Below are 18645 nucleotides of genomic sequence, written 5' to 3'. Positions count from 1 at the left end.
GAAAACTCAGCAGTCGCCACAGGACTGGAAAATGTCAGTTTTTATTCCAATCCCAAAGAAAGGCGGTGCCAAAGAATGCTCAAACTACCACACAATTGCACTCATCTCACATGCTAGTAATGTAATGCTCAAAATTCTCCAAGCCAGGCTTCAGCAATACGTGAATTGTGAACTTCCTGATGTTCAAGCTGCTTTTAGAAAAGGCAGAGGAACCAGAGATCAAATTGCCAACATCCCCAGGATCTTCAAAAAAACAAGAGAGTTCCAGAAAAACATCTATATCTGCTTTATTGACTATGCCAAAGCCTTTGACTGTGTGGATCACAATAAACTGTGGAAGATTCTGAAAGAGATGGGAATACCAGACCATCTGACCTGCCTCTTGAGAAACCCGTATGCAGGTCAGGAAGCAACATTTAGAACTGGACATGGAACAACAGACTGGTTCCAAATAGGAAAAAGAGTATGTCAAGGCTGTATATTGTCACCTTGCTTATTTAACTTATATGCAGAGTACATCATGAAAAATGCTGGACTGGAAGAAGCACAAGCTGGAATCAAGATTGCCAGGGGAAATATTAATAACCTCAGATATGCAGATGATACCACCCTTATGGCAGAAAGTAAAGAAGAACTAAAGAGCCTCTTGATGAAAGTGAAAGAGGAGAGTGAAAAAGTTGGCTGAAAGCTCAACATTCAGAAAACTAAGATCATGGCATCCAGTCCCATCACTTCATGGCAAATAGATGGGGAAAGAGTGGAAATAGTGGCTGATTTTATTTTTCTGGACACTAAAGTCATGGCATATGGTGATTGCAGCCATGAAATTAAAAGACACGTACTCCTTGGAAGGAAAGTTATGACCAAACTTGGGAGCACATTAAAAAGCAGAGATGTTACTTTGTCAACAAAGTTCCATCTAGTCAAGGCTATGGTTTTTCCAGTGGTCATGTATGAATGTGAGTGTTGGACTATAAAGAAAGCTGAGTACCAAAGATTTGATGCTTTTGAACTGTGGTTTTGAAGAAGACGCTAGAGGGTGCCTTGGACTGCAAAGAGATCCAACTAGTCCATCCTAAATGAGATCAGTCCTGGGTGTTCTTTGGAAGAACTGATGTTGAAGCTGAAACTCCAATACTTTGGTGACCTGATGCAAAGAGCTGACTCATTGGAAAAGACCCTGATGCTGGGAAATATTGAGGCCAGTAGGAGAAGGTGACGACAGAAGATGAGATGGTTGGATGGCATCACTGACTCAATGGATATGACTTTGGGTGAACTCTGGGAGTTGGTGATGGACAGGGAGGCCTTGCATGCTGGGGTTCATGGGGTCACAAAGAGTCGGACACGACTGAACAACTGAACTGAACTGAACTGAAGGATGTTATTGGACCCACGACTTTTTTTTTAAGTAGAAGCATGAGAGCGTGTGTCCTTCCTCAGCCTGTGAACACCAGGGATCCCCGGTTTGCAAGTTATGTTACTGTTATTCCATTGAATGCCCATTTAGACAACATGCAGCAATAAAATCAGATGTTAGCAGACAGATTCACTGGCTTCCTCTTCCAGTCATCACAGCCGTGGGATCAGAGAGACAGGAGTGAGGGGATGATTGCCAAGGTTTTCATCATCACATTAGCTGCCAGCAGGAAATCTGTGCTGCCAAAAATTGACTTTGACAGCTCTTCTGTTGACAGACTAATAAACTCAGTTACATGTCCTGCTATGACGATGGACAGCTTTATTTTCATTTTATGTTATCAACATATATTTACTTATCCAAACATTCCGTTTCAGCTAGTATCTTAAAATCACGCACTATAACTGTGCTGACAGAAAGATGATTTACTGGCCAGTTTGAGAGCTAACAGGGGACTTGATGTGGGGATCTTTAAGAAATGTGCTTTGAATTCAAAGCAGGAGCCTCAGTTCTTCCATCCAATTAAAAAGGAAGCCTAATGGTTGCCATGGGTGTGTCAGATTATTTATTGTTTTCTGCTTCCTTTCAATGCAGAAAATATACAACTACACCTTAAGGAAGTGCCAAGTTGAAAATCAGAATTCCATTCACTCAGCCCTTGTTTTGTGTGTGCAGTGTGCCTGACCTGGTACTCGGTCTCAGGGACAGATGCATGAAAACCTAAAGTGCCTGACCTCGAGGAGCCAAAGAAAGATCCAAAAGTGAATTATGGCAGCCACTTATGCACATGAAAGTTACTCAGGCAAAATGCTGGGGCAGGATAAAGAATCATCTGGGACAAAAGTAAGGAAGAAAGTTCAAGGTCTAAAGAATGGAGTGATACTTCTACAAAATTGTACATCACTCTACTTCAATAAAAATAAAATAACACATTTGACATAAAAAAGAATGGAGTGATAAACCCGACTCAATGTTCTGTGGTAACCTAGATGGGAAGGAAATTCAAAAAAAGAGGGGATGTATGTACGTGTATAACTGATTCATTTTGCTGTATAGCAAAAAATAACACAGCATTGTAAAACAACTATACTTCAATAAAAATTAAAAAGAATCTAATGCATTTAAGGAATGAATAGTCAGTGAGTACCAACTAACGACCCATATGGGAATGCAACTGAAAATATTGGGGTTTAGGAGGGTGCCATGTGATGAGCAGTCACACTTACTGAACTGTGTTTGTTAGTCACTCAGTCGTGTCCGACTCTTTGCAACCCCATGTACTGTAGCCCACCAGGCTCCTTTGTCCATGGGATTCTCCAGGCAAGAATACTGGAGTGGGTTGCCATTTCCTTCTCCAACTGAACTGAGAAGCAGAGATTTTCTCAATGAGATAATGGGGATAAATAGGATTTGAAGTTGAGCAGTAATAGACTCAGAATTTCTTTTAGAAAATAAGTTACCCAAAAAAAGTGTTAGTCACTCAGTCATGTCTGACTCTTTGCAACTCCATGGACTGCAGCCTTCCAGGCTCCTCTGTCGGTGGAATTCTCCAGGCAAGAATACTGGAGTCAGCTACCATGCCCTCCTCCAGGGGATTTTCCCCACACAGGGGTAGAAACCAGATCTCCTAATTGTAGGTAGATTCTTTACTATCTGAGCCACTAGGGAAGCCCAAGTAGCAAAAAAGCTAAATCAACCTTAGAATTTCACTAATAATTCATGTTTTCTGGAGCATGATATAACTGGAGAACCTTTTGAAGGATACTCACACTGACAAAGTCAGAGACAATAAGAACATCCAGGTTTGAGTCCTACTCATCTTATCATTGAACATTCATGGGCTCTCCATCCTAAATTACCCTTGGGTCCTTACTATGAATACTTACTTTGTCCTCATCAAGGTTGTCATGGGAACAAAATGCTGCAAATGTATAGGAAGAAGGACTCTGTGAGGAAGGATTAGAATCATACTTGTCAAAGGGATTTCATGCCCATTGATTCATGAGTTTACTCCAGTTGCAATAAGGGACAGAGTCTATTATTTTCCTCTGTTTATAAGGCACAAGGAGGGATCAAATCTGTGACATTACTTGCCATAGGTCATAGTATTATTGCATTACAGAATTTCAATGGATAAAGGGATATTTTCTAAATTTTATCTCTGAATTACATATGCAAAATATATCCACAACATTCAAACTGAGCACACTGAGAAATCCTTTCTTTCATGACAATTTACAAAGTCCAACCTCACTCTATTATTTAAAATAGAATTGGTAAACTGTATTAAGCAGTCACACTTTCTCTCATTACCTTATTGTTCATTATTCTTATTATTCTTTTAGTTGATTCATTCCAAATAATAATCACAGCAGTTCAACTCAACCACAAGCTTCAACGGAATTAGGCAAGAGCTTGAAATATCTGAGACCTTCATACCCCTTATGTTTCCATTTTTCGCTTTTCAAGATTATAAAAGTAACAACATGAAAGAGTACTCAGTATTGCCTAAACCATAGTCAAGAGATGGGCAAATATAATCTGAGCTAGAATATCAGAAAATGGCAAAGGTGAGAAAATGAAACTTTACAGCATGATAACAAGCTATTGTAAAGTGTGACATCACACTATGGGAAATCAACACACTTGTTCTGAGTCATACAACTGGAGCAAATCAAAACTTCTTTCATAGTGACCATGTATAATCTATGATAATCAACACTGTACTCCTGAAGAATATAGGTTACAAGAAATATGTGATTTGCCTAAGGTCATTCATGACAGATAGATTTGACTCAGGCCTTTTGAGCCTAGACTGGGCTTCTTTCTATGACATTTATCTCTCTATTATAACTTCATCAATGGCAACACATGTGCCAGACTCTAATATTTGTTTAGTAACCTACAATGTAAAGTGTTCTATAGCCTTATGATTTGGTAGCATGGGAACACAAATTATTGAAATGCTTACATGAAAAATATACCAAAACTTTCACAAACATAATTTTACACATATAATAGATGCCATTTAACATGGCAATGCCAGATCCCAAATATTATGCAAGATATTTTTCATCTCTTGCTTCCAATCTATATAGTAACTGTTTAAATAAGGTTTTATTGTTTTAAAGATCAAGCAACTGAGACTGAAAAGTGGTAAATAACTTGTCCAAGACTAGAAAGCTATAAATATAACATAGATCTGTCTAGCTCCATAGCTGAGGCACAGATGGAAAACATGTCTTCATATATTAAGTTTAATATGTATGTATCCAGTCCAGATTACTTCTAACTCATGAGATATACCAGGGCTTTCTATTTCTATGGCAAATAGTCTTTTTTTGATTGAAATACATTAGAAATAGATGTACATTTTTCCCATTCAGTGTTCAAAGTAAATATCAATGGTTTCCAAAGAAAGACAACATCAACAATTAAATTATCCTTAGTTAATTATCTACTTTCATATTTGGGGATCTTTTGTTGCTTCTAAGGATTTGGAATAAAGTAAATCTTGTGATTACATTGTTTTGCACATTGTCAAACCGATGTAAGTATTTGAAATTAGCTTTACTGCAGCTTTAGTTGATGAGGGGAAGGGGAGGTGGAGGGAAAGATGGAGAGAAAGAGGAAGGAAAGACCAAATAAAACAACTCACCATGGAGGAAATGACTGTGGGAAACTTAAATCGTTAATGATGTGTTCAAAAGGAAGAGAATCGATCCGAGGTGAATATGCAGCCTTCGTTCCTCCTACTGTTTAAGCAGAAGTCTTTGTATCCGTTTGTTTATAATCCTACCATGTTCCATAAAATATTTAAGCATGATCTTTATTCCACTGTGCATGCTAAGTTGTTTCAGTTGTGTCTGACTCTTTGTGATCCTGTGGACCAAGGTCCTCTGTCCATGGGATTCTCCAGGCAAGAATACTGGAGTGGGTTGCCACGACCTTCTCCAGAGGATCTTTCTGACCCAGGGATTGAACCCATGTCTTTTATGTCTCCTGTATTGGCAGGTGGGCTCTTTGTCACTAGCACCAACTAGGAAGCCCGTTTCTTCCACTTAGAGATGTTTGAATGTGATAAAGAAATGCTTTTGAACCATTTAAAACTGAGTTCAATCCCACTTCCACCAGCTTTGTGGCTTTAAGCATTAGTATAATGCTAAATCGTTTCAGTCGTGGCCGACTCTGTGCGACCCCATAGACAGTTGCCCACCAGGGTCCTCTGTCCCTGGGATTCTCCAGGCAAGAATACTGGAGTGGGTTGCCATTTCCTTCTCCAGTGCATGAAAGTGAAAATGGAAAGTGAAGTCGCTTAGCCGCGTCTGACTCTTAGCGACCCCATGGACTGCAGCCTACCAGGCTCCTCCTTCCATGAGATTCTCCAGGCAAGAGTACTGGAGTGGGGTGCCATTGCCTTCTACAGATGACCCTTTTTGCAAAGTGGAAACAGAGACACAGAGGTAGAAACAAATGGGTGCACATCAAGGGGAGAGAAGGGGGTGGGATGAATTGGGATATTGGGGCTCACATATATACACTACCATGTATGAAATAGATAACCAATGAGAAACTACTGTATAGCACAGGAGAAAGAAAGAAGGTTCAACCTGTTTGTAGGACATATATTAAGCTAACCTTAAAACTGTATTCTGATATCCTGTAGGTACAGACAAATGCTATTTGATTCCACTTATATGAGGTACACAGAACAGTCAAATTCATAGAGTCAGAAAATACGTTGGTAGATACCAGGGGCCAGAGGGGTAGGGAGGGGGGATGGGGAGTTCATATTTAATGTGTATACAGTTTCAGTTTAGGAAAGTGACTAATTCTAGAGATGGATATTAGTGAGAGTTGCACAACAATGTTACTGCACTTAGCATCACTGTACTGTACAGTCAAATATGGTTAACATAGCACAATTTATATTATGCTACTTTTATCACAATAATTTTTAAAAATGTTTACATTCATTGATTCTCAGCCAGTAGGGACCAGATACAAACAAACAAACAAAAAATGGCAGTTTAGGAAGAAAAACAGGAACTAAATATTTATATTTGATATGGTGGAATTAATTATGTGTGAGTGTGTGGGTACTAAAGGGGCAAAGAGAAGCAGCAGCTAGGAAAGATCTGGGTAGGCTTCATGCCGGAGGTAACAAAGTTGCTGGAGCAAAGAAAGCATAAGAACACGTGAAGACCCTGTTGTTTGAAGAAGTCACAGTCCGACAAGGTCAGGGCTAAGGATGTGAAGGAGCCTCAGAGAGTGAGGTGAACTGTGTAAACTGCCCAGTACAGTGCATTACACTTAAAAGAAGCTCAGTGAACGTTCTTTCTCTTGCCCTTAGGCTGTGCCTTGAGTGAAACTGAAACACTGTCTATGCTTATCCTTATTTCAAATCATTCCTTTGGTTCTCACCCTTGAAAAACATTCTCCTAAGACTTCTCTGCCTACCAAGTCCAGTCCTTGTGTTCAGGCCTGGTCGATTCTCCAACAAGCCTTCCACATCAGTTCAGTATCTTCTGATCTCCCTTTTTACAGACTAACAGGCACCTTGCAATCAGACTCAAGCACATGACTGCACACCTCCTTGAATTACTTGTTTATTAACATATGCAAAGATATCAGTCCTTCCTCCTGAAGGAGAGGAAAATCATTCCAATGGCATATAATGACTTTGAATCACCTGAATCCTGACAACACTTAGACAGTTAACAAGCAACAAATTCTCTTGAAAAAAGAATACTCCAACAAAGTTGGTGGGACTGTAAATTGGTGCAGCCACTATGCAAAACAATATGGAGGTTTTCAAAAAAAATGAAAAATAGAGTTGTCCAGCTATACTAAAAATGATCCAGCAATACCACTCTTGTGCTTATATCTGGACAAAACTCTAACTTGAAAAGATGCATGCACCCCTATGTTCATAGCAGCACTATTTACAATAGCCAAGACATAGAAACAACCTAAATGTCCATCAACAGGTGAATGGGTAAAGAAGATGTTGTGTGTATTCAGTTGCACAGTCGTGTCTGACTCTTTTGCAACCCATGGACTGTAGACCACCAGGTCCTCTGCCCACAGGATTCCCAAGGCAAGAATACTGGAGTGGGATACCATTTCCTTCTCCAGGGGATCTTCCCAAACCAGGGATCGAATCCACATCCCTGGCATCTCCTGCATTGGTAGGCAGATTCTTTACCATTGGCACCACCTGGGAAGCCCAAAGAAGATGTAGTACATATATACAATGGAATAATCCTCAGCCATAAAAAAGAATGAAATAATGCCATTTGCAGGAACATGGATGGACCTAGAGATTACCATACTAAGTGAAGTAAGCCAAAGACAAATATCATATGGTATTGTTTGTATGTAGAATATAAAAAAAATGATACAAATGAACTAATTTACAAAACAGAAACAGATTCACAGACATAAAAAACAAACTTAATGTTGCCAAAGGGTAAGGAAGAAGGAATACATTAGGAGTTTGGGATTAATATGCACACACTACTATATATAAGTAAACAGCAAGGTTCTACTGTATGGCCCAGTGAACTATATTCCAGATGAGATTGGGCATATTCAGGGTGGCATGGCCATAGACATGAACTATATTCAATATTTTATAATAACCTATAATGGAATAAAGAATCTTATTAAGAATATGTGCATGTGTGTGCATGTGTAACTGAATTACTTTGCTTTATATCTAAAACTAACACAACATTGCAAATCAACCATAGTTCACTAAACAATTAATTAGTTAAAAATAAATTTTAAAAAAGCAGTGTCTTTCTTTCACTTATGGTGGTTTTCTCCAATTTCTTACTTAAAAATCCATCCAGTCATTCAGCTATGACCCTTCACCATGATGAAAAAGTAATCTTGAGAACATCACTTCGATATTTCTGTTTATAATCTAATCTCAGAACACTTCTCTTCTGCTTTTTAGTTTATTGTTTTTCTTATTTCTCCCCTTTTCTTTCCTCACGCTTCCCTCTTTAATTGTATCTCAGTTGTATGTCTTCTTGAGACCCTTAAAAGTCTTGGAAGTGAAGTTTTACATTGGAGGTACCAGACTTATTGACCAATATCTGATTGACTTCATCTACTCAAAAGGTTTCAACAACTATATACCCAGTGATTCTGATCTTCCCCTTGGACAACCTGGTTCTGGGATGTCTAGGTACTACTGCACTGGGAGTATCGCCTCAGGCAAACATCATGTCCCAAACTGAACTGAAGATGGCATCTGCAAAGTCTTCTCCTCTGTCTCCACATCCTCTCTCTGTTCAAATGATCCGAAACGTTGCATTTGCCAGGCACCAGGCTAAATACTTTACAGGGATTCTTTTATCTAATCCTCATGATACTTCCATGAGGTGGCTGCTAGTCTTAGCTAAGTATCACAAATGAGGACATTAAAGCACACAAAGCTCACATAACTTGCCCTAGGTTATACATTTTGTAAGTTGCAGAGCCTGGATTTGACGCAAGGCTGTCAGGCACAGACCAACCTGGGGACTTAGTCACTGCATCCTTCATTCATGAAGTCTTCCAAGTTACAAAGCTAAAAGTCATCCTCTCTGCTGTATTTTATTTAGTTTGTCTTCAAGTCTGTTTGATCCAAGTATATATATATATATATATATATATATATATATATATATATATATATATATATATATATCTCTTTCAAGTAAGGTCCCTTCTTTCCAGCTTGTTCTTACTCTCATTATTTGCTGCTCACACATTTGCAAATAGCATTGTATTTCTCCCTTGCACCCAACACATACCCGCCTTGTACCTTGACACCCGGCCTGAAGTTGTCTTCCAACTTCAGTGCATGCTCTACAATACCATCACAGTTAAAATCCCCAAAAGAAACTGATAAGTAAAACAACAACGACAAAATAATTATTAGCAAGTTAATTCTCAGTATGTAAACATAACCAAAATACCATGGCTGGCTTCAAGGTGCTCAACAGAGAAACAAGCTCCTTTTCAATGAATCACCTATCTTCTCTTCTGTCTGCAAATCCTGCCTCTCCCTCCATTTCCCCCTAGATTCCAGCTGCGCTAAGCATCTCATCATCCTCTCTGCTGCATGAACTTTCACGTATCTCTCTCTCTTCAACATGTCCTTTTTCTTTCTCATCTCTCAAGCTTCTGCTCAAGTGTCAATTATTGTGAAAACTTTCTCACCTCCCCCAGAAAGGGACAGTACCCTCACCCTAGTAACTCCCCATTACGGTGTGCACGTATCTGATTTATCTACCTGTGTGTATAGCATCATACTGTGTGTATAGTACGATGTGTCAAAGATTTACAAAAGATTGGCGACATAGAGTAGATTCAGTCACTACCCTATTCTTATGGAGTTTCCACTTAATGTCACACCAAATTATCTTTTTTTCTGTTTAACTGTCTGTCTCAGTAATTACATAATATGCCCTTTATATCACAAATTCCTTGGATATGGTTAGTATAATATAAGCAAGACACAGTTCTTCCCTAAAGCAGTTTATCATCACTGCAGAGGAGTTAATATGAATAAAAATTGTGACACTGAAGGTGGTGGTTAGTGTTATAAAGTGAAGCAGGATGTGGATTTGATGATTCATTACTGTTTTTGTTTTTGTTTTCTTTTTCTTTTTCTTCTATGTTACATACCTTTTCTTAAATTAAATTTTTATTTTTACTTTATTTTACTTTACAATACTGTATTGGTTTTGCCATACATTGACGTGAATACACCACAAGTGTACATGCATTCCCAAATATGAACCCCCCTCCCACCTCCCTCCCCATGACATCTCTCTGGGTCATCTAGGATGCATCAGCCCCAAGCATCCTAGTTACATCTTGGAACACTTGCTGTGGGCATTCAGAGTTAAGCATGGAGATGAATTTTCTTTAGATCTTCTTAGGAAAAAAACAAAAAAAACAAAAAACGTGAGAATACTAGAATATGAGTTAATCTGGGCTAAGAGATATGAGTCCTGCTTGTAAGTAAAACTCCTATTAGCAGAATTCCCTACCCTCTTCCAACCTTTTGTTTCAACTATGAAATATCATGTAGAGAGAGGACCATTTACCTACTGCTAAAACAGCTAAAGTGTTATCCCTCTGTAATGACTACCTTAGAGGCTGATAGCCAGATGACTTATTATGCTCCCAATCAATACCTGGCTATTGACTGCCCAAAGGGAGAGGCTCTACATAAAGCTTGGGAGAGCAAGAAAGCTGACATCCTCTTGCCAAGCTGAAAAGTGAACACTAGAGGTATTGTTAAGATGTCAGAGAAGCTACGCTGTGAAACAGGATTAGCAAAGGCTGAGAAAGGGTGAAGAGACCTTGCAGAGGGGCCATGTGAACGTGATCAGTGCTGAGAAGATCAACGATGGCCCCACTCACTAGGTGACATATGGAAGATGAGAAGTAAGTACTTGGATCATTTACTGAGTCCGCTTAATATGAGAGTAATTATCCATTGCGTGGTTACTGACATCAGATGTGTTTTCAAAAGGTACTTATTGTTGAACACTGCTGCTAAGTCGCTTCAGTCGTGTCCAAAATACTGCTGCTAAGTCACTTCAGTCGTGTCCGACTCTGTGTGACCCCATAGACGGCAGCCCACTAGGCTCCCCCGTCCCTGAGATTCTCCAGGCAAGAACACTGAAGTGGGTTGCCATTTCCTTCTCCAATGCATAAAAGTGAAGTCGTTCAGTTGTGTCCGACTCTTAGCGACCCCATGGACTGCAGCCCACCAGGCTCCTCTGTCCATGGGATTTTCCAGGCAAGAACACTGGAGTGGGTTGCCATTTCCTTCTCCTATTGTGGAATGGTTAAATACAATTCTGTGGGGACAATCTTATTCATGTTGTAATTCACCTAAAAACCCTTTTTTTCTTCCATCTAGGATTCATCATGAGGGTCAATAATAATTTCCATTTCAGTATACAAATATTTTAGTAAAAACACAGGCAAAATGGTTTTATAACATATAGTAAACAATTCTGGTTTAGAAAATGAAATAAGATATCTCAAAAAATAGGGATCAGCGTATAAACTGTAGCAAGATTTTAGGAAAACAGGTTGAAATATGAATAAAGACCTTTAAAATGATTCATCATCTTTGACTCAAGAATGCCATTCCTATGCCAGTTCAAGAAAACAAACAAAACAAAAAAAAAAATGTGAGGTTAAAATTTATTTAGGCACAAAGAAGCCCACTGTAGGGTTGGTTATAATAATAAATATTTGGAAACAATACAGGGCTAATCATCGCCCACCCCAAAAAATCATTAAAATGGTTGAATTAAAACAAAGTCATTAAATAGGCTATTTATTATATAGTCATTAAAGTGGTATTTATAGATACTGCAATAACATGTGAAAAGCTTTGGTAATAAAGGGATCTCAGATTTCCCCTAGGGGAAAGTGCTTTATAGGAACACCATTTGGTCTTTAGCAATGAATGAAAAGAACTATTTATTTTCCCTTTCTTGAGCCAGCAAATAAATGCATTGTCCCAAATCACAGTTTATATATATTCTACCATCACATCTTGGCTCTTGCCAATGTTTTCAATAGGCCTCCCTCATTCTTGTATTTAGTTGAATTTGAGCCATCTTTCAAGTGCTAACTTATCCTATTTCCTTCCAGAATGATTTCATTATTATTCTAGAACACAAAACTGTTCTCACCTCTAAGTCTTCTAGAATTGAATTTTCTGTTTGGTATCATGATATTCTACTGGGTGTCAAGCAATATGAAGGACATCCTGAATGTCCCATCACTAAGTTCATATAAAGAGGTTTTCCAAAATGTCTTATTGTTTGAGAAAAGAAATAAGATATAGGATTTATCTTACAGATTCACTCCATTCCAATCCCAGCTCCTTCATTTGCTGTAAATAGTTATGTTACCTTGAGCAACACTTTTGGGCTTCAGTGTGCTCATCTATATAGTGAAGAGAATAATAATATCCATCTCCCTTTATTGTTACATTGTAGATTGATCTATGTATTAAACACCCATAACCAAATTTCATTTTAATCTTAACTTATATTCATAATACATCATGATAGACCTATATTAATGCATTGAGTACTCAGTAATTTGGCTTCAATTACACAACCTTCTAAACTTGGACATTTTAGAAAACCAATAACCATGGTAACTGTCTCTGGTGACTGGACGATCTGATCAGTGGGTGGGTTGCCAAGACTTAATCTGGACTGAATGCATTTGAGTCAGTTCTGATGAGGTGGATGAACCTAGAACCCATTACACAGAGTGAAGTGAGTCAGAAAGAGAAAGATAAATATTGTAATCTAACACATATATATGGAACCTAGAAGAAGGGTACTGAAGAACTCTTTTATAGTGCACCGGTGGAGAACCAGACATAGAGAATAGACTTATGGACATGGAGAGAGGGGAGGAGAGGATGAGTCTAGGGAAAGAGTTACATGGAAACTACATTACCGTATGTAAAATAGAGAGCCAACGGGAATTTGCTGTATGGCTTAGGAAACTCAAACAGGGGCTCTGTATCAACCCTAGAGGGGTGGGATGGGGAGGGAGATGGCAGGGAGGTTCAAAAGAGAGGGGATATATGTATACCTATGGCTTATTCATGCTTGACAGAAAATAAAATTCTCTAAAGCAATTATCCTTCAATAAAATATAAATTTTTAAAAATCAGGACTGAAAATACTATGTCACCTCCAATCATCCTTCTGGTGAATAGTATGCAGCTCTGGAGATAAAACTACTAGCCAAAACAACTTACAGAGATAATAATGTCTAATGCCAGCTTATTGGACAAATGTTGATCTCACATTTCCTCCTCCTATGGGGACCCTGCCACAGATGGGAAAGACATGTCCTTTACTTATCAACTCTTTCTTAAGTAAGATGTTTTGAACAAAGTGTGTTTGAAAGTCACAAAACGTGCATGCCCAAGTTCTTTATGTTTCATCAGATGAAGAGGAAAGAAAATTGAAATGGAATCATGACATATCTACTTGTAATACTGTATCTACTATGCTTAAAGACTTTGAGAATTTCTATTGTATCATTCCTGAGAGTTCATCATGCCCTCCACTAAGCCAGACCCCTCTGTTAGCCACAAAGCTAGACAGAAAGAAGCAAATTCTCTCTGTCCTAAGTAAGCCCTCAGTTCAGTTCAGTCGCTCAGTTGTGTCTGACTCTTTGCGACCCCATGAATCGCAGCACGCCAGGTCTCCCTGTCCATCACCAACTCCCGGAGTTTACTCAGACTCACGTCTATCTAGTCAGTGATGCCATCCAGCCATCTCATCCTCGGTCATCCCCTTCTTCTCCTGCCCCCAATCCCTCCCAGCATCAGTCTTTTCCAATGAGTCAACTCTTTACATGTGGTGGCCAAAGTACTGGAGTTTCAGCTTTAGCATCATTCCTTCCAAAGAAATGCCAGGGCTGATCTCCTTCAGAATGGATTGGTTTGATCTCCTTGCAGTCCAAGGGACTCAAGAGTCTTCTCCAAAACCACAGTTCAAAAGCATCAATTCTTCAGCACTCAGCCTTCTTCAGAGTCCAACTCTCACATCCATACATGACCACAGGAAAAACCACAGCCTTGACTAGACGGACCTTAGTCGGCAAAGTAATGTCTCTGCTTTTGAACATGTTATCTAGGTTGGTCATAACTTTTCTTCCAAGGAGTAAGCGTCTTTTAATTTCATGGCTGCGATCACCATCTGCAGTGATTTTGTAGCCCAAAAAAGTAGTCTGCCACTGTTTCCACTGTTTCCCCATCTATTTCCCATGAGGTGATGGGACCGGATGCCATGATCTTCGTTTTCTGAATATTGAGCTTTAAGCCAACTTTTTCACTCTCCTCTTTCACTTTCATCAAGAGGCTTTTTCGTTCCTCTTCACTTTCTGCCATAAGGGTGGTGTCAGCTGCATATCTGAGGTTATTGATATTTCTCCTGGCAATCTTGTCCAGCTTGTGTTTCTTTCAGTCCAGCATTTCTCATAATGTACTCTGCATAGAAGTTAAATAAGCAAGGTGACAATATATAGCCTTGATGTACTCCTTTTCCTATTTGGAACCAGTCTGTTGTTCCATGTCCAGTTCTAACTGTTGCTTCCTAACCTGCATACAGATTTCTCAAGAGGCAGGTCAGGTGGTCTGATATTCCCATCTCTTTCAGAATTTTCCACAGTTTATTGTGATCCACACAGTCAAAGGCTTTGGCATAGTCAATAAAGCAGAAATAGATGTTTTTCTGGAACTCTCTTGCTTTTTCCATGATCCAGAGGATGTTGGCAATTTGATTTCTGGTTCCTCTGCCTTTTCTAAAAGCAGCTTGAACATCAGGAAGTTCACAATTCATGTATTGCTGAAGACTGGCTTGGAGAATTTTGAGCATTACTTTACTAGCATGTGAGATGAGTGCAATTGTGCGGTAGTTTGAGCATTCTTTGGCATTGCCTTTCTTTGGGATTGGAATGAAAACTGACCTTTTCCAGTTCTGTGGCCACTGCTGAGTTTTCCAAATTTGCTCGCATACTGAGTGTAGCACTTTCACAGCATCATCTTTCAGGATTTGAAATAGCTCAACAGCCCTATTGGTTCACATTTACTAGGATGCACCAAGAATGAGGAAACCAAACTAATCCTGAAGAGAGTGAAAAGACAAAAGACCAGTAGTCAAGCAAATACGTTTTTAGTATCATCAGAAATGTTTTAAAAATGTGAAGGTCTTTCATCACATTTCAGAACATTTCAAAAATGTTCTGATTATGCATGACTGTTTCAAGAAAATAAACCCCTGTTGAGCAAGGACATTACCATTTCCGCATGAGCAGGGTTGTGAAGTTGTTTGTTTTGCTTTTACTGTCTTCTGTATTTTATCAGCTCTCGTTTACGATGACCCTCATTCAGAGCACATGCTTTATGAAGACAGAAAAGCATGGCTTGATTTACTCAGTCAACTCAAATCTGATTCAAAACAGTGCTTCTCACCCAGTTGGAGGAGGAAGAGGGATTAGTCAGAGAAGGAAAATTCTTCAATTGCACAGACATCCAAGGTATGTGTGCCAAACCTCACAGCCACCCAGGCATGTCTGATTTGCCCTTGGCTGGGTGCCCAGAGGGGAAGAATGGGTTTAATAGCATTGCCACCAATGGTACAGACATTGAGCAATGTTACAGAAAGGAAGATTGGAAGGTATTTAAAATAAGGAATGTTGTTTCCATGTCCTGGCTATTATAAACAGTGCTGCGATGAATACTGGGTTACATGTGTCTCTTTCAATTCTGGTTTCCTCGGTGTGTATGCCCAGAAGTGGGATTGCTGGGTCATAAGGCAGTTCTATTTGCAATTTTTTAAGAAAACAACCTAGATGTCCATCAGCAGATGAATGGATAAGAAAGCTGTGGTACATATACACAATGGAGTATTACTCAGCCATTAAAAAGAATACATTTGAGTCAGTTCTAATGAGATGGATGAAACTCGAGCCGATTATACAGAGTGAAGTAAGCCAGAAAGAAAAAACACCAATACAGTATACTGACACATATATACGGAATTTAGAAAGATGGTAATGATGACCCTGTATGCGAGACAGCAAAAGAGACACAGATGCATAGAATGGACTTTTGGACTCTGAGGGAGAGGGTGGGATGATTTGTGAGAATGGCATTGAAACATGTATACTATCATGTAAGAAACAAATCACCAGCCTATATTCGATACAGGATACAGGATGCTTGGGGCTGGTGCATGGGGATGATCCAGAGAAATGATATGGTGTGGGAGGTGGGAGGGGGATTCAGGATTGGGAGGTTGTATACACCCGTGGTAGATTCATGTCAATGTATGGCAAAACCAATACAGTATTGTAAAGTAAAAATAAAATTAAAAAAATAAAATAAAATAAGGAATGGTATTTTTAAGGCTTGATATGTTCAATTTCCTGCTCATCAACTTTGACAGTGTTCCTTTGAAAATCAGAACTTCACTTCTATAGACTTTCAAGTTCACACTACTTTCATAAAGTTGGAAATCTATTTTTAGCCTGATAGATGGATAAATTTAAAGGAGGAGAATATCTGTAGAGATGGACTTAACAAAATATTACTGAAAGTGAACAGAATAACCTTTAAAAATCTTAGGAATCTTATCCAGTGACTTGGCAGATATTTGGATAGTTTTGACTTAAATCTTCAAGCTTATCTCATCTCACTATTAACTTGACGGCCATTCGGTTGCCTCTGAGTTTCTTACAGCAGCACTTCAGTACAAACTGGACAGTCTTTTATGTGTCCTAGCTGTGTACGTATCTGTACAATTACAGTCTTTTCTTCAGGGATACATTTCTGGAACCAGACTCAACATTTATAGATTTGATATTTATTGAGAATCTTAAATAAAATCTTGCAAATTTAGCCTGAAAATGGTCTCCAACATCTTGGTTCACACTCTGTCACGTCTCTTTGCGACCCCATGGACTGTAGCTCACCAGGCTTCTCTGTAGGGTGCCATTTCCTACTCCGGGGGAACTTGCTGACCCAGGGATCAAACCCACGTCTCTTGCATCTCCTGCATTGGCAGGCAGATTCTTAACTACTGAGTCACCAGGGAAGCCTCTGTACTACACTTGATCTTAACCAAAATGCTGAGAAGCAATTTAGTTAGCTTTCCTTTATAGGATCTATGAGAAAACTGAGCTCTGGGGTGTCAAAATTATCTTCTCATTCAAGTGCAAGAGCTTGGTCAAATTTAAATCTAACCTCTGTCAGTACAGGGTTCACTATTCCAAATACCTAAATAGAAAGTTTTAAGAAAGTTATATCATTATAAATCCAGGCAGTGTTTTTCTCTTCCACAGGCATAACAAAAACATCATCCCATTATGCCCATTGGGCTACTTCTTCTCTGATTTTCTTAAACTCCTCTATGACCATCATTGGTGAATATTCAATTCCAAGGTATAAAAGAGGCTACAGAATGACTCAGGGGTCTTAAATGAGAGCACCAATGCTGTTCATCCTGGACCAGTTCATCCTGGACCAAACCCAGCTGGCAATTACCTTTCTTTTTCTGCATTCTGTGTGCCATCCCAGGAAAAGCAGAGACTTAAGAAACCCTAGTGAGATCAGGCCCTGAGGGACAGTCCCCCTGTAGTCCGGAGAATAGATTCAGCCTTGGCTTGGCTCTTACATTAGAATGCCCTTCTTCCTAGAAGGCCCTTCTTCTATGCTTCTACCTTCTAACTCAGTTTCTAAGTACATATTTTCTGTGAAGTCTCCTACAACTGCAGCCAGCACTTTCCAGTCATGCATGCATACTCCATCATGTCCAACTGTCCATGGAATTTTCCCCACAAGAATACAGAGAGGGTTGCCATTTCCTCTTCTTTCTGACCCAGGGATCAAATCTGCAATTCCTGTATCTTCTTCACTGGCAGGCAGATTCTTTGCCACTGGGCCACCAGGGAATTCCCCTTCCAATCATATCTTTGTCAATTAAATTTCAGTTCATGTCATACAGCTTACAAACAATCCTCCAAATGTCAAACCTTCTCTATTTCAACATGTGTTTTTTTATCATAACCCTGACAAGAATATAAAATTATGGGAATCAGGACTCATGTACTTCCTTTACTTTTTCCTCCTCAATCCTTATTCTTTGTGTGCTCCAGTCTCCCCAGTTTCTGCTTCCTTTCTTACTACTTACTGTCAGTATTCTCCAGCTATCTCCAAATAACTGCAGATTAAGTTTCCTTTCTCTTTTCCTTGTCTACCGCATCTCTACTACAGGATCAGCTCAAACCTTCCATCTGAAGCCTCCCTATCATGGGCATGCAGATAGTGTCAGTACTTACCAGCAATCTGTGAGTTCTATTGCCTCAGATCCCATGGTAAGATGAGACCTTTTTCCCTCTTGACATTAGGTACCCTCATGACTTTGCTTGGCCAATGGAATATGAGTAGAAGTAATGTTTGGCACTCCCAGTTAGAAGCTTTTTTTTTTTTTTTTAAATCTTTGGCCACATCATGTAGATGTAAGATCATAATCCCAGAGATCAAACCAGCACCCCTTCAGTGAAACCATGGAGTCTTAATCACTAAACTTCCAGGGAAGTCCCAGGTAAAAGCTTTTAAAAGCACATGTTTTCTTGGGCTTCCTTCTTCCTGCCATGGCAGT

The 18645-nt window shown here is 39.3% G+C and overlaps 1 protein-coding gene across 2 annotated transcripts in view; it reads right to left on the bottom strand.

Annotated features, from left to right (window-relative positions):
• Nucleotides 1–18645, bottom strand: part of CNTNAP5 (contactin associated protein family member 5) — a 1084456-nt gene that overhangs the window by 405546 nt on the left and 660265 nt on the right. The gene's annotated exons all lie outside the window — the stretch shown is intronic.

The sequence above is a fragment of the Ovis canadensis genome, chromosome 2 (assembly GCF_042477335.2).
Source record: "Ovis canadensis isolate MfBH-ARS-UI-01 breed Bighorn chromosome 2, ARS-UI_OviCan_v2, whole genome shotgun sequence".
Taxonomy (NCBI): Eukaryota; Metazoa; Chordata; class Mammalia; order Artiodactyla; family Bovidae; genus Ovis; species Ovis canadensis.
The sequence above is the reverse complement of the archived record's forward strand: the minus strand, read 5'-3'. Positions and strand labels throughout refer to the sequence as shown.